At 41.6% G+C, this 15,365-nt stretch overlaps 1 long non-coding RNA gene across 1 annotated transcript; it reads left to right on the forward strand.

The window, feature by feature from the left end:
• The first annotated feature begins 12,928 nt into the window (after positions 1-12,928).
• LOC310678721 lies at positions 12,929-15,139 on the forward strand. Its single transcript, XR_014511890.1, has 2 exons — positions 12,929-14,219; positions 14,356-15,139. It is a non-coding gene; the product is annotated as an uncharacterized lncRNA (long non-coding RNA).
• The last annotated feature ends 226 nt before the right edge of the window (positions 15,140-15,365 follow it).

A 15,365-nucleotide genomic window follows, 5' to 3' on the forward strand; every position in this document is an offset into this window, starting at 1 on the left:
CCTCCATGTCTTTCCTAGTCCCACCAAAAGATGCCACAGGTGGGACCTGGGACCTTCTGAGGATGCACTTATGCTGTACCACTAAACTATAACCCTTTCCCCAAGAAACTTCTTATGGCAGCATTACTCACAAGGAACCTACAGTCCAAGGTCAGAAATACACGTTCCATGCAGTTCCAGCCTTGTTTGATTTATAAAATGCTGTGCCTTGGACCACAACTTGAAGGGAAAAGAGAGAAAATCTCCAGGCACACAAGAGAAAAGTTTAATTGGTCGTAGGATGTGTACATATTATTGTTTATTCCAGCATGCTCCCACCACTGGTGTTTGAAGCCATGTCGACATGATATTAGCCAGAATCCATATACTTCCTTGTAGTTTCTTGAGCAATACTATGGTTCAATGTGTTTTCCCTCAAACTGGCTTCCATCCAAGTTGAAAATATAAGCCATGTTCACATCACACTTAAGCATGGTTCAGAATGACATGTCCAATGTAATTTATGAAAATGCTACTTGGTATATTTGAAGGCATCTACCAATCCATCTTTTGGTGTACCAAAAGCATCTACCAATCCATCTTTTGGTCTACCAACACCATCTTTGCTAGTGTTTTCCCTGTTGTGATATCCCACATGCTCACATCAGGGAAAGATCAGTTTGCCCTTGCTTTATTGCAGAGCAATTCTGCTATGCTCTCAAACAGGAATGAGTGAGCCTCAGCTCAGGGCTGTTAGAAAGGCCTGCTCTGGGAGTTGCTTGCGGCTACTAACGGTGACAGAATATTCTTAAAGGTGTTTTCTGCTTTGTCATTACTTTGCTTGCCCAGTCTTGGTAAGCCTGATGTTGCCAGGGTAGGGGCACAGGAAGCAATAAATGGCATGGTAATATTTGGGGGATCAAAAATGGCCGCAACTTTACTGATTACAGATGCAAGAAGTCTTTGGCTCAGGCATCGGCTATGTATCCTGGATCAGCCAACCCGGTTGCTGGCTGATAAAGTTATCAGGGTCAATCCTGAGTTAAGGATCCCCATATGATGCACATCAAAGATGGGTGACTCCTTCAGGACACCAATTGGGAAGCTCCAATTGCCAACTGCGCTGCTGGTTTTCAAAGATGGGACCATGATTTAGACCTGGACCTGAGTGGAAAGATGCTTACCCAGGCCTATTTCCAAATTCCCACCTCACAGCCTGACCTCTGATTGGCTGATTCAAAAGAGGTAGAGGAGTTCTGTCACTTCCCACAGCTGGCTGGAGCTGATGACACTGGCCAGCCAACCACGTGGAGTTTATTTCCCTTCCACAGCTTGCCAGGACACAACTGCTGCCACCATCAAGAACCACAAGCGGTTTTTATATGCCTGAGGGAGGCTTGTGCTAAGACCCACCTCCCCCATCAACCTCTACTCAGTTTAAGCCTTGAAGCTTTGATCCTATGGCACAGAATGGAAAATGAGAAGAAACTAAAATGCATTCGTTAAACACATGTACACACACCCACACCCCTCTGTTGTCAAGCGGTTTTTGCAAAGGTAAATGATCCTGTGAGCTTATGTCATCTCAAATGTCTGCAGCGCAAAACCATTGTGGTCAGGCATCATTTGTTATCAAACCTATCAGGCAACGTCAGGAAAAATCAAAATACAAGTGGGGAAGACATACTTCATTTGACCTTTACGGGCTAATTTAATCAAGTTAGCCCGATGCACAAATATGAAAGAACATCTGCTGATAAGGGCAAAACTATAGCTTCCTTGTCTTGAGCTTGGAAGCAGCTCAGAGGCTTCATTAACTATTCCATGTCCTCAGCAGCTCTTATACTGTTTTCATATGGTGAGCATATTTGCCTGTTTCCCTGTTTCCGTGCCTCTTTTCTTTGGGCAGCAAAAAGAATGCTGTACTACCCTGTTCTGTGTGCAGTGAAGGGACAGTGTCCACCTTTGCCTACAATGTTACGTATTATTTAAATGCACATAATGCCCCAAATGCCACGCTGCTTTGCAAAGGGACAACAATCTTTAAACTGCTTCTTTGTAAAGTGCTCCACAAATAATGATGAAGCAGAAACAGGGTAGATAAAAAGCAATGCTTAAGGTGGTTTTTATCTGATTTGTATTGGATTAAAGTTGATTTAGGCTGCAATCCTATGGTCCATGGAATAGTGTGGATTTTCCACTCTGCAGGTAGAGCAGGAAGACTATAGCAGTATCTTCCTTGCACCTGCAGATACCTCTCTGGTTGCATCTCCATCGTCTTGCAGTGGAGAAGGCAAAAGGAGGCATAGCAGGGGCAGATCAGGTTTTAGGAATGTAGCCAGCTCTGTACCAAATTAGTGCATTGGTACACCAGGCTCAGTATTGTCCACACTGATTTACAGCAGCTCTCCAGGTTTTCAGACTGGGGATAATTCCCAGTCCTTACAAAATATAGCAGGTATTGAATCTGGAATCTTTTGCATGCAATGCAGATGCTCTACCTCTGAGCTATAGCCCTTCCTTGGGATCTGCTGGTTTCAAAACAGGAGGATGAATAAGGACCACGGAGTTGGAAAGGGCCCATGGGTGGAAAATGAATTTATGAAGCATAGCACAAAAAGTAGGAACTATGAGCTTCAGAACAGAAAGCATGGGAATATACAGAGTGCACTTCCTTTGCCATTGAAGAATCACTGCATTTCATAAGAGGATTTCACAACTCAAGAGTGTTCTCAGATCGTGGTTCTTTATTGGGGGAAAAAATGTTTAGAGGTGGTATTTGTTGAATTTATTTCATTTACATTCCTAAGAATTTGGGTTAGGATCAACAGGAGCCTTATAAACTCATGAAGGGGTCAATGAGCAAAGGAAGTTTGGGAAACCTTGGACTAGGGATTCCTGAATGAATGATCAGCTCCCTCTCAGCAGAACAAGGCTCTTCAAAGGACAACTTCATCTGGTTTAAATTACAGATAGGTGCAAATTCCTGGGTCTCCCCCCAGTAATGTGCATTTCAATTAATTTCTGATCCCATATCTATGGTCAAGATTTTAAATGTTAATGCCCCCTGCTCATGTGCCTCAACAGTAGCTTAAGCTGCATACATTAGCAGACAATAATGTTCATCTCAGCAGTTCGTACTGCTTTCAATGCCACACAAATAGGTCGGACCAATTTTCTTTCTGGCAGTCCTTCTCCCAAGACATGCAGATGGAGAGGTGCAGTTAGGTCAAAAGTTTGGAACGTAACCCAGGTTTCACAATGAAACTTGTTTGATGGTTCACAAAGAAATAATGGTACAGTACTGTATCCAAATCTTGCCATTGATGGAGAATGATGCTCAACAAAGTCATTGATTTCAATGGGTCTGAGTTGGCTCTCTCTCTTTCTCTCTGTGCATGACAATTTTCAGCTTGTTGGGGCATGGAAACAGACTTTTTGACTAGCCCTGCTACTCTTGTGGAATGCCTTTCCTGCTGAAATATGAGAGGCCCATCAGTGCTCATTCTGCTGGCTCCTACAGACACCTACTTAAACAAAAATTCCCTTGAACTGAACTTGGGGTTTTATTGTTTTAACTGTTTTGTTATGCTTTTTATTTGAGAAATTAGCATACACTTATGTCATTGGCAAAACTCACTTTTGAGATCCTTTGTCTCTAGAGGAAAACAAGTTATCATCCTGCTAGGGAGGTCTCCGGTGAAGGGCTTCAAAGACCACGCAATAGATCTGCTCAAACAAGGTGTCCAAATGTTGCCCACAAATCTTGGAATGTAGAATCATAAGCTTTCCAGTGTTGCGAAAATAATCAGCTGTGAGGCTCAAGTCTTGCTGGGTGTAGTTGACATCATAGGCTGGGACATCACAGCTGCCGATGCAAAATCCATGGAGGGCAACACTTCAGCAGCTGATACACTTGTGAAATGTCTACAAAGAGCCACTGTGATATCAGTGGCAAGTTGCAGATACCACATGACCTGGAAGAGCTGGGGAGTTTTATTGGCTTTGGGAACTTGGCAAGTTCAACCAAAGGCCATTTACAGTTCTGAAGGAACTAGATTCCAAAATTTATAAAGAAGCATAGGATGTTGCCCTGCTCAGCAGAAATGGTTAAAGAAGGTTGCTATGTGAACAATCACATGTGATAATTGCCTTAGTTCTCTTTATTTCGGCTGTGATAAGCCCTGTTGTTAGGAGGTGGGACAATCAGACAGAACAGAGGCAGGAGGAACAGGAAGTCAAGTCATGTGGGCTTTTGACAGTCACTGTCCACCATATTGGTGGGACCTGGGCTGGCTCTTTGTTCACCCGTCTCTCTCTCTAACTTCTAACAGTCTTCCAGTGAGCAAGAACTTTCTTGGCCCAGGAGCTTCAGCTCATGGTAATGATAATCTGCAAAAATACAAGGCGATTGATTCTATTCTGATTTTGCTCAAATTCATCAGGGGAGATTAGCTGTGACAGTTTATTCAGTGACTAAATCTTGATACTTTTTCAGTCTTAATTCATAACATAACTGTAAGCTATTGCCCTGTGTTTATATTTCCCATCCATTTCTCACATTTCCAAAGCAGACTGATATGCGATCCCAGCAGTTTAGCTTCCATAATTGGCATTTTTCTAGGACCAAAAGGAAACAAATTCCTTATCCCCCATACTTATTTAATTTCTGGGAAACAACAAGTAAAATGGCTAATCCACTGTTTGATCTTGGTTCCCTCTGTTGAGTGTTCATTTCTCTTTTAATCTTATGCTTTCTTTTTAATCTTCATTCATTGTCTCTACCATCACTGGATGAATTTCTTATCCTTTAACTATCCTATGGAAATGATAATGTGGAATCCCAAACATAATTTTTCCCCATTTCTTTAAGACAAGCGATGGGCATCTACTTCTTAAACACACACAGCACATATTCTCTGATAGTCTGCACATGAAGCGAATGTTGCCTCCATGTCAATGAAACATGGACCCAAGCTCCAAAGATTTGCACCCTCACATCATTCTACAACAGTTTTTACACCATTTGTTAGATCATTGCATTACATGATCTGTCTTAAAAAAATAATTTCTGGTTCACACATAATCAGGCAGTAAATGCAATTAAGCAAGGTCCATATCTAAAAATACCTTGAGCAATATTTTAAACTACCCCAAATGCTGATGCACAAAGTAATAACAACCCTTCACACCTTTTCCTGACTTGTCCAACTTGTGGTACTGGTCAATGTTCAATTGTGCTATTTGGGTTTAACCTTCTGGAAATCTCAGTCCCACGAAGCCATAGCTTATATAGCACATCTTGTGAGATGTCCAATTGCTAATACTTCAGAAACATTAGAAAGGATTCCAAGGACCCAGGAAGTGACATTTATAGTCCATGCATTATACGGTGGTACCGCGGGTTAAGAACTTAATTCATTCCGGAGGTCCGTTCTTAACCTGAAACTGTTCTTAACCTGAAGCACCACTTTAGCTAATGGGGCCTCCTCCTGCTGCTGTGCCGCCAGAGCCTGATTTCTGTTCTTATCCTGAAGCAAAGTTCTTAACCTGAAGCACTATTTCTGGGTTAGCAGAGTGTGTAACCTGAAGTGTATGTAACCTGAAGCATATGTAACCCGAGGTACCACTGTATAAAGGACAAGAGTTTTAAGAATTGCTCTCCAATAGATCTTGGAGAGGGTGCAATGAAATAATGAAATGTGCCCAATGTAATAGTCCAAAATTTAGCAAGAGCAGTGCTTCTTTCTGGGGGTACTCAAAGGTACACAGTAACAGCACCTCTTTTTCTAGAAGAAAAGCACTGAGCAAGCGTTGATGAAAAGCAGCACATGGGGATTAGGGATTGAATTTGAGGCAATTTATTATACCATGAACCAGCAGGTGGCTAAAGATTCCTTACCCTGCTAGGAACATTCCGTACTAAATTAATTAGTTGGTTTACATAACGATTTAATACTGCATCTACTAATCAGAATGGACAAAATAGTAGCTAGGATCCAGAAAGGACCCACAGGGCACAATTTGACATTTTGGCACAGTAAACTATTGGGGCATTTTATCATGGGAAAACATACACATCGGATTAAGATGTCTGAGAGCTACACAAATCATCAATGTGGCTTCTTCTTGTAGGTAACAACGTATCCAGAATCTCACCTTCACCAGATCACTACAGGACACTTTAAACCTGACAAATCAAAGCTGCAAGATTTCCTAACTGCTAAGTCATTTCTATAAACCAGTATCTTTTATTTCAACAATTCCTTTTTAAGAATATTTTTGGCTATCAGTATCTTCACAATTTACAAAACTTTATTACAAATTAAAACAACAAACAATTCCTTTAAAAAATTGAATTTTCACAATTATAACAAAAACAACCTGATAAAAAGGAGAAACAAGAGCAGAAAAACATACAAACATCAACAAAACAAAAAGGAAAAAAGGAAAAAGAGAAAAAAAACCTAAACCACAACAATAAAAAAACATAATTTTATCCCATATCCCTTAAAACCCAAATTTTATTTACATTGTTAACTGACTTCTTCAAATCCCTCCCTTCTGAATTTCCTTGTATCTGTATGTAACAGCTTTCCAATATCATTCTCCCACAAAAATATTTCCAGCTCCTATCTAATTTGTTCACTTTTCTTACTGTTCCAAATCCCAATTATTTAATTAAATCCTAATTTAATCCTAGGCTTGTTTGGTACTTTCAAGTGATTTCTAATTTTTTATATTACAATATTTATTCAAATAGTCCTTAAATTTCTTCCAGTCTTCTTGATATTCCTCTTCTTTCTGGTCACGGATTCTTCCAGTCAGGTTAGCTCACTCCAGGAAATCCAACATCTTCATCTGCCGTTATTCCACTGTTGGAATTTATTGAGACTTCAAATTTTTTGCTAGCAGCAGTCTTGCTGCTGTAGTGGCATACAAAAATAGTTTAACATCTTTTTTGGGAAAACAACAAACAATTCCTAACCTAGTTCTGCCATATTTTCCAAGTACTGAATTTATTTTTAAAACCAGTTGGATTGGATCCAAAGTACATCTGTCACACTTTAGCCCAGTTGAAATCAGTGGGACTTAAGATACTCATTACTATTTTGTCCCTCTGATATTTCAATGGGACTAATGTATGGAGAACCTAGCCTGCATTCAAGCCATCATTTCACTAAAAGTATCACAAGGTATGCCAGGTCCCCCTGGGACTATTAGGGTTGTGCTTATAAGATATTATGCTTATTCCAGGATGAGCACCTTCATGCACTATGAAGGTATGAACAACCCCAGTATTTCTCAAAATAAAGCCATTCATATACTATGGCCCATGATTTGCAAGTGTACCTATACCTGAGTTACTAAAAAAACCAAAGCTCTCCCAGTTCAAGAAAAGCCAGAAACACTTCCAGTACAAAAATAACTTAGTAAAAACCTGGAAAGCAAAACAATTAAAATCAGAAAGAAGACCAAAGATTTCTGTTAAAGTCAAAGGTGGTAGCCAGATTTCTCTTGAGCAGGGCTTCTGATCCTGTGGAAATCTATGGCTTTAAAGCCCTAAACAGCCTTTGCCCAGTATACTTGAAGGAGCATCTCCACCCCTATCGTTCAGCCCAGACACTGAGGTCCAACGCCAAAGGCCTTCTGGTGGTTCCCTCACACTGCAAGAAGCGAGGTTACAGGGAACCAGGCAGAGGGCCTTCTTGGTTGTGGGGCCCGCCCTGTGGAATGCCCTCTCCTCAGATGTCAAGGAAATAAGCAGATAGACTTTTAGAAGACATCTGAAGGCAGCCCTGTTTAGGGAGTTTTTAATGTTTGATGTTTTATTGTGTTTTTAATATTCTGTTGGGAGCCACCCAGAGTGGCTTGGGAAACCCAGATAGATGGGAGGGGGTGGTATAAATAATAAGTTGTTGTTGTTCAAATAGAAGAAAATGAGAGGTGATTTCGACCAAGGCCCTTCCTTCTGCCCTCCCCAGTACTCCTTGAAAATCATCTCAAGTGATTTGGAGGACTCTCCACAGCAGTCGGAAGGCTGTGTGGGAGAGGGAGAATTGGTAAAAACTGTCTCTTTTGCTCTTCCATTAGTGGGCATCTTTGATGGATATTTTTGAGTGCAAAGGGTCTCAGGCCCCACCTCATTTAATTATAAAGTACGGTAAGTTGATTCTGATACAGTTTGTGCCCATTTCAAGGCTTGTTTCTGCTCCAACTGAGCCTTCTTTGGCTGTAATCCTGCCCCCACTTCCCTAGCAGTAAGCCCCATTGAAGATTCACTTCATTCTAAGCAGACATACATAAGCTCCTACTAGTGGATGGGGCAATGCACATGCTTAGGATGAGTAGAACAGGGTCCTGGTTGAGAACCAACTGGAGATACCAGACCCCTGGAGAGCTGCTGGCAGTCAGTGTAGACAGTTTTGAGCTAGATGCACCAATGGTCTGACTCTGCCTAACTCCACTTCTTATGAATTCCTTCCGGAGGTTTCCCTTCTTTTTCTTTCAGCGTTTACTCTTTATGGGGATTTTTGCATCTTTTTAAAGGCTAATTTTAAAGCAAATAGTTAAAATGCAAGGCGGTGCATTTCTTCCATAAATCGTACAGTCTGCTCATCTAGCGTTACAGGGCTTTGCTTTCATCTTTCTTTTTACAACAAACCCTTAATGACAAACGCAGGCTGCATAAGTGATACTGATATACCCGCAATCTTAGCATGTGAATTAGTCATCATATAATCAGTTCAGGGGTCAGGCTTAGAGAAACAGTACGTGGTTGGCAAAGTGCTAGCCGGCTGAGGTGCTCCCCACTTCAAAGTCTCGGGGGCTGGCTCCCTAGAATTCAGATCACAGGAAGAAACAGCTGGCATAGTCATTTGTGGCAGCCAAGCTCTTTCCCCCCTTCCTTTCTGCAGCCAGATAAGGTTTCACTCCTTTGTAAAACAACAATTTACTTTAGAATGACTTAAGCCTGTAAAACACAATAGAAAGCAGGGATCCACAAAGGCCTCCTGCGCTTTGCCATTATCCTACAAGTAGCCATGACCTGTGACAGCCTGCAGTGAGCACAACTTAACCCTTTGCTCTTTCTCTCAAAATACTCCATGTCACCCACTTGTCGCTGACAGTCAAGGATTTAATTTCCACAGAAATATTTACAAGCACTTCTCCTGCAGGATATTTCTTCCCTTCCCCGCTTCCATATTCCCAAGGCTCAAGGGATTGCGGCATTAAGTCGTTACTCTTGGGATGTAAGGGAAAACCTCGGCCTTTTCATCTCAGAGGCTTTCAGGTTCTAGCGGGATGTTATACTACAAAACTAGCCGGGTTTTGAGGTCCCACTAATAATTAGCAAGAGGAAAATACCATGTTTCTTGCCTAAGGAAAGCAGGCAGGTTTTGAATGGGAGGAAAGAGACTTTTGTGTGTGTGTGTGATTCACATAAAGGAAATGTGGCTTGTTCCTTGTGCAGCATCTCAGAGCTAAAAATACTGAGCTATAATAATAATAATAACAATAATAATAATAATATATTATTTATAGCCCCCCCCCATCTATCTGGGTTTCCCCAGCCACTTTGGGCGCCTTCCAAAAGAATATTAAAAACACGATAAAACATTAAACATTAAAAACTTCCCTTAACAGGGCTGCCTTCAGATGTCTTCTAAAAGTCAGATAGTTGTTTATTTTGTTGACATCGGGTGGGAGGACATTCAACAGGAGGGGTGTCACCACCGAGAAGGCCCTCTGCCTGGTTCCCTTTAACCACTTCTTGCAGTGAGGGAACTGCCAGAAGACTCTCAGAGCTAGACCTCAGTGTCAGGGCTGAACGATGGGGTGGAGACGCTTCTTCAGGTATACTGGAAGTTTGAATCTTACCTCCCCTGTGGCAGCCTTAGGAAAATCACTGTACCTAGCCTCAGCATCCCATTTGCAATATGAGGGATAATAATACCTGTAGGGTTGTTGTATGGATTGCAACTTGAAAATGCATTACAGTGGACACACGGGTTGTGAATGTGATCCGTGTGGGATGCATATTCGCAACCCGCAGCGGCGCGTCTGTGCATGCGCGGGTTGCAATTCAGCACTTCTGCGCATGCACAAAGCATGATTTAGCACTTCTATGCATGTGCGACTGCCGAAACCCGGAAGTAACCCGTTCCGGTACTTCCAGGTTTTGGAGCATCCGTAACCTGAAAAAACGCAACCTGAAGCGTCTGTAACCCAAGGTATGACTGTATAAAAGAATAATACATGGGATGCTTTGAACATTTGAAGCTGCTACATAAGTTTATCATAATCACCATCATAGTAAGAGTGATTCACTTCAGGGGCAAAATTAACCTTATGCCTAAGGGTTCTTCACACATCTACTACATGGAGGCCAATGTGGTGTAGTGGTTAGAGTATTAGACAAGGACCAGGGAGAACCTGGTTCAAATCTCCACTTAAGCATTAAACTCACTGGGTGACTTTGGGGCAGTTCCTTCTCTCTCAGCCTAACCTACGTCACAAGGTTGTTGTTGTGAGGATAAAATGGAAGAGGGTGGCTCTGTAGGCCTCCTTGAGGTCTTTGGAGGAAAGGTGGGAAATACATTCATTTTCTATTTATTTATAAAAGTATACTGCCAGCTCATGTGAAACATCAAGGCGGTGTGCAATATTCACAAGTACAACAAAACACCATAAAAACAATACACTATAACCATTGAAATGGCTGGCCGAAGAAGAAAATTCAAGCAGCTGCCTAGGCCTGCTGGCACAAAAGTCCATGGCAAGGATGCTTGCCAAATCTCTGCTAGAGGAGTGTCCCACAGCATGAGATCGGTGACACTAAATGCCCAACTTCCAGCTAAGGCCAGTTGGGTCTCTTTAATACCAGGCGACAACAAACAGTGGGTTATCTCTGGTTTGGAGCTGGGATATATAAGGTCTCTGACATCCTTACATTATCCTGTTTAATATTAGCACAAGAGCCTTGAACCTGGCCTGTTAAATAGAAGAATAAAAAAAGAGTTAACAAGAATGATTTTTATTAATAATAGCAAAGCAATAATAATTAAATTAACAACAACAAAGCTTTTCAGTTTAACACGCTGTGTTAAGGGCTTTCCATGTTCACTCAAGTTCCAGAATGCCAGAAAATTGCAGCTGTTAATTTAGAAGTTGTGTTACTTAGGTAATATGGATATGGTATGATATGTGGTTCGTTCCATCTTCCCTACTGCCTTGGAGCTGGATGGCTGTCAGTGGCAGACCTGAGTTCCAGATTTGTCCATTCTTGTAGTAGACACATGGAGTCTATGCAACTGAAGCTATCACGCAACTGTAGCTACAATTCCATGTTTCAAGCAACCAACACCGTACACATGGAATCTATCTGTTCAGAAGTGTCACTGAGATATTGCACAATCCTCTTCACAGTTAAAAGGAGAAAGCGGAGAAGGTTTGAGATGTCTGGGGAAATTGTTTGGAGGGAAAACCTAAGAGAGGCCTCAGTGGTAGTAAATAGACAATCTGATATAGCAATATAGAAAACTTCCTTATATTGAGCCAAAGGAGTACCGCTTGTAGCTCAGTGTTGTTTGCACCAGCTTTCAGCAGAGTTTTAGGCATGGGTCTCTCTGAAACCTGAAGGCTGAAAGAGCAGTGTGTGGCTGTTTGCAAAAGGGCTTTCAAATAGCCCTGCACTATAATCCCCTATAGTAGGGGCTTCGAAGTGCAGTCTCACTTGATGCCATTCTGAGGTCAAGTGAATGAAAGGTAAGTGGCCCTGCCCACCTGTCAAATTTGACCCTCCAGGGTGGGAGATAAGAATCTGGCCTACTGGCCAAAATATGTTCTTCACCCCTGATTTAAACAGGTTTACTCTGAGTATTACTTAGCTGGATGCAGCCCAATATTTGTGACGTCTCCTAATCTGGATTGGGCTGATTAAAGCAGTATTACTAGCTGCTTGGCAGAGCCACTGCAAATGAAAAAAAATGTGTATATGAAAGATGACTTCATATCCTCTTTGTTTTCATTACTAATATTTATTAGATTTGTATTTTATTAGATTCACAAGAAAGATGCATGTTAGGCTGAGCCGGAGACCCACTTGCCAAAGCAACGCAGCAGGTATCATAGCAACAGAGCTGAGTGTAGATTTTCAACATCCAAATCCACTACTCTAGCCACTGGATTCCTGTACAATGGGGATCAACATACCAAGAGAATACTAGTAACCATCACATCTGGAGCACATGTGTGAAGCTGCCTCCAGTCTGAACACATGCATAATTGCACTAAAAACAATGATAATATTAATACAGACTTCAGTGTTGAATATATTTACTTGCAGATAAGTCCCACAGGTTGAACCCTTTAAGCATGACTATGCATGAATCCAACCCACTGACTCTGAAATTTAAAGCAACTATGTTTAGCACTAAGGTCTCAGAGTTTAAATTTTATCAGGGTGTAGATTTCCAAGTATAATGGCTGTCTTCAAAGTTTTCTTTTCAAGGCATCTAAGGGAAAACTGCATATTACATGCAATTTCATAACTTCACACCAGGGGTAGGCAACCTGTGGCCCAACGGGGGTCATTTAAACGGCCCACGAGCCGCCCCCAGACCAAGCCGCCCGCTCGGCGAGTCCCTGTGCACTGCGCTAAAGCAGCACGGCGCAGGGACTCGCTTCTGCGGTGCCAGAAATCATGTCTGTGCAGACGCAGATGGCAGAAATCATGGGGGTGCATGCTCACACACACGCACAATCTGGCCCACAGAGGAATCTCCACTGGAGTGAACCGGCCCAGGTGAGGTAAACCTTGCCGACCCCTGCTCCACACACACACACACACACACACTCTTTTGGGTGGAGCCTAATTTGAGCAGAGAATAGGATGAGTAGTTAACAATTTTCCTGGTGGCCATTTTCCCACTCCAAATATAACCCTGCAGTTCCTTTCCCAGGTTCTAATTGCAGGTTTGTAAGGGATTTGAAATATTCATTTGGAGTAGAGAGAGAGAGAGAAAAAGGCAGCATAGAAAAGGTTAAGCACCATTCAAAACTTTTCCTCCCTTGAGTCTGGTTTTCATTCATTTTTTTTAAGTACAGCCATTGTGACTTTGCACTCACGGTAGGATATAGCTAGGCCCTCTATTTATAGCGAAAGTTAGAAGAAGGCCAGTGCATGTGAGAACAGACAGATTTATTCATTGGGGCTGATTTTACCATGAGTTTACTGAATGCTCCAACCTGTGTCAAGATCTCAACTGACCACATTCTATCTCAACCAACTTTGGGACAAATATGCAGGATGTGGTAAGTTGCTCTTTCAACAGTTGTCAGAAAATAAAAGCTTTCAGAAGACCAGTCCAAAACCAGTTCAACCCTATTTGTTTTTCAGCAGAATTCGACCCATTGAGTCTAGAACACAAATCCTTCATTTGACCTCATCTTCCTTCAGCCACAAATATTCATTTATGTTAGGAAGGCCTGGAGGTCGGCTTTGCTGGGCTGGTGACTGTTTACACTGTCCACTTTAACTTTGGGCCAGTGCCTATCTTGAGAAATGCCTGGTTATCAGGCGACTGAGACCCATTAAGAGCTTCACAGCATTCCTTGCTAAAAGAGGAAACAATCAAGGGACTTATCCTGCTTCCAGCCAGGTCGACAGAGGGGATGGGAGGAGGAATGTGAATGGGATCAGGTCCCAAGTCCCTAAATATCCTGGCTGGTTTTTGTTTTTGTTTAATGCAAACTTTGAGTTCCTAGGAGAAAGCAGCAGCGACATGAACAACACAGCTTTAGCCTCTCTCATCTCTCAGTGTGTTCTGAAGCTTCTGGAAAAAGACCTGAATGCAGGGAAAAATGCCACGAAGGAGAAAACACCAAAATACAAACCATATGACAACGCCTATTTCTTCATTCTCTTTGTCATGTTGTTTTACTCTTTCCTGGCGTTGACTGTCTTTTTCGGTTATGCTCGCTCCAAGAAAGCCATTTCAAAGAAAGATCCTTACCAGGAGTTCATTGAGGATAAGGATCGAAGCAAGAAGTGGAACACGAGCCGGCCAGTGGTGGTGAAATTTGACTTTGAAGAGGAGAGCATTCTTTGAAGTACTTAAAACCAAAATGCTTTGCAAACTGTACTGGACTGTCTGTGTCGTCTACATGTCAAAGGAAGGTCTGCACACATCTCCTTCGATGACGTCCAGCGCAATAAGTAAAACCACTGGCTAGAAGTAGGTAATGGAAAGAAGCAGAAGAAGAAGAAGAAGAAGAAGAAGAAAAAGTTCACCATTCATGGGAATTAGTTTGTTTTGTGGAATGCCGTTTTTCAGAGATAAAGGAGTACGTGTATCTGTTTTTATGCCGCAGAAGGAAAGTGAGACTTGCCATCCTCTGCACAGCTTGTGGGTGCAGCTGGAAGAAGCAACCCTCCAGAGCCATCTAATTCTGTGCTATTTATCACCATATCTAGAAAAGGGGGGAAGAAACCGGTTCATGCACATCTGCATGATGCACGCACAGAAAGGACATGAAATCTTCCAATCGAGTTTTAGCACTTGTGAGTTTTACTTCTCTGGGAGAACCATCTGATCTCCATCTTTGTAGACTAATGCATTAGACTTTCATAATTTAATTAAGCATGCCATCGACACCTCTGCTATCTTCACTTTTTTATATTAAATACATATCATGGCAAAAAAATCAGCCAAACAATGCCTATAAAATGTAATGAAAAAGTATTTGGAGGGAACAATTGTCTGGGCTTTAAGTGATCTCTTTTCCCCCCGACTTAGTGGTCAATATATCTGATTGCATATAAAGCAGAAATGTCTGTCTAAAGCTGAATGCACCCCAAATGTTGTTTAACTTGCTGAGAATCCAACATGATGTTTCCTTTTAAGATTTATTGTGCATATTATTAAATATAATTTGATTTGCTTATTCAGATTTGTTGTCTTTGTTGCAAACATGTTGCTTATTAGCATGCCAAAGAATCCACGGAACACACAGATCTGCATGATAATTGCATTGTTTTGTGCTACGAAAACTAGAATTAATGCAGGATCATTTCCGGAAATATATTTTTGCTCTTTGCTTAGCACTCACAGAGAATGCAAACCATATTACAAATAAAATAAATCTGAAATCAAAACTGCTTTTTCTTTGTTTTGGATTACTTCTTGAAGGAGAAATAGGGTTTCTATACATTTAATGCTTAGCCCCTGCCTCAGAGGATTTGGGAAAGCAGAAAATGGTTCAGCTCATTTATGGTGGAATTTGTAAAGAGATTTCAAAAATGATTTTCTGTACAGATTTAATTTTGTCAAGTGGAAATATTTATTAAACTCAAGGAAGTTAAAAGTTCTTGGCTCCTGCAA

Source organism: Podarcis tiliguerta, assembly GCF_965153285.1.
Source record: "Podarcis tiliguerta genome assembly, chromosome: 5".
Taxonomy (NCBI): Eukaryota; Metazoa; Chordata; class Lepidosauria; order Squamata; family Lacertidae; genus Podarcis; species Podarcis tiliguerta.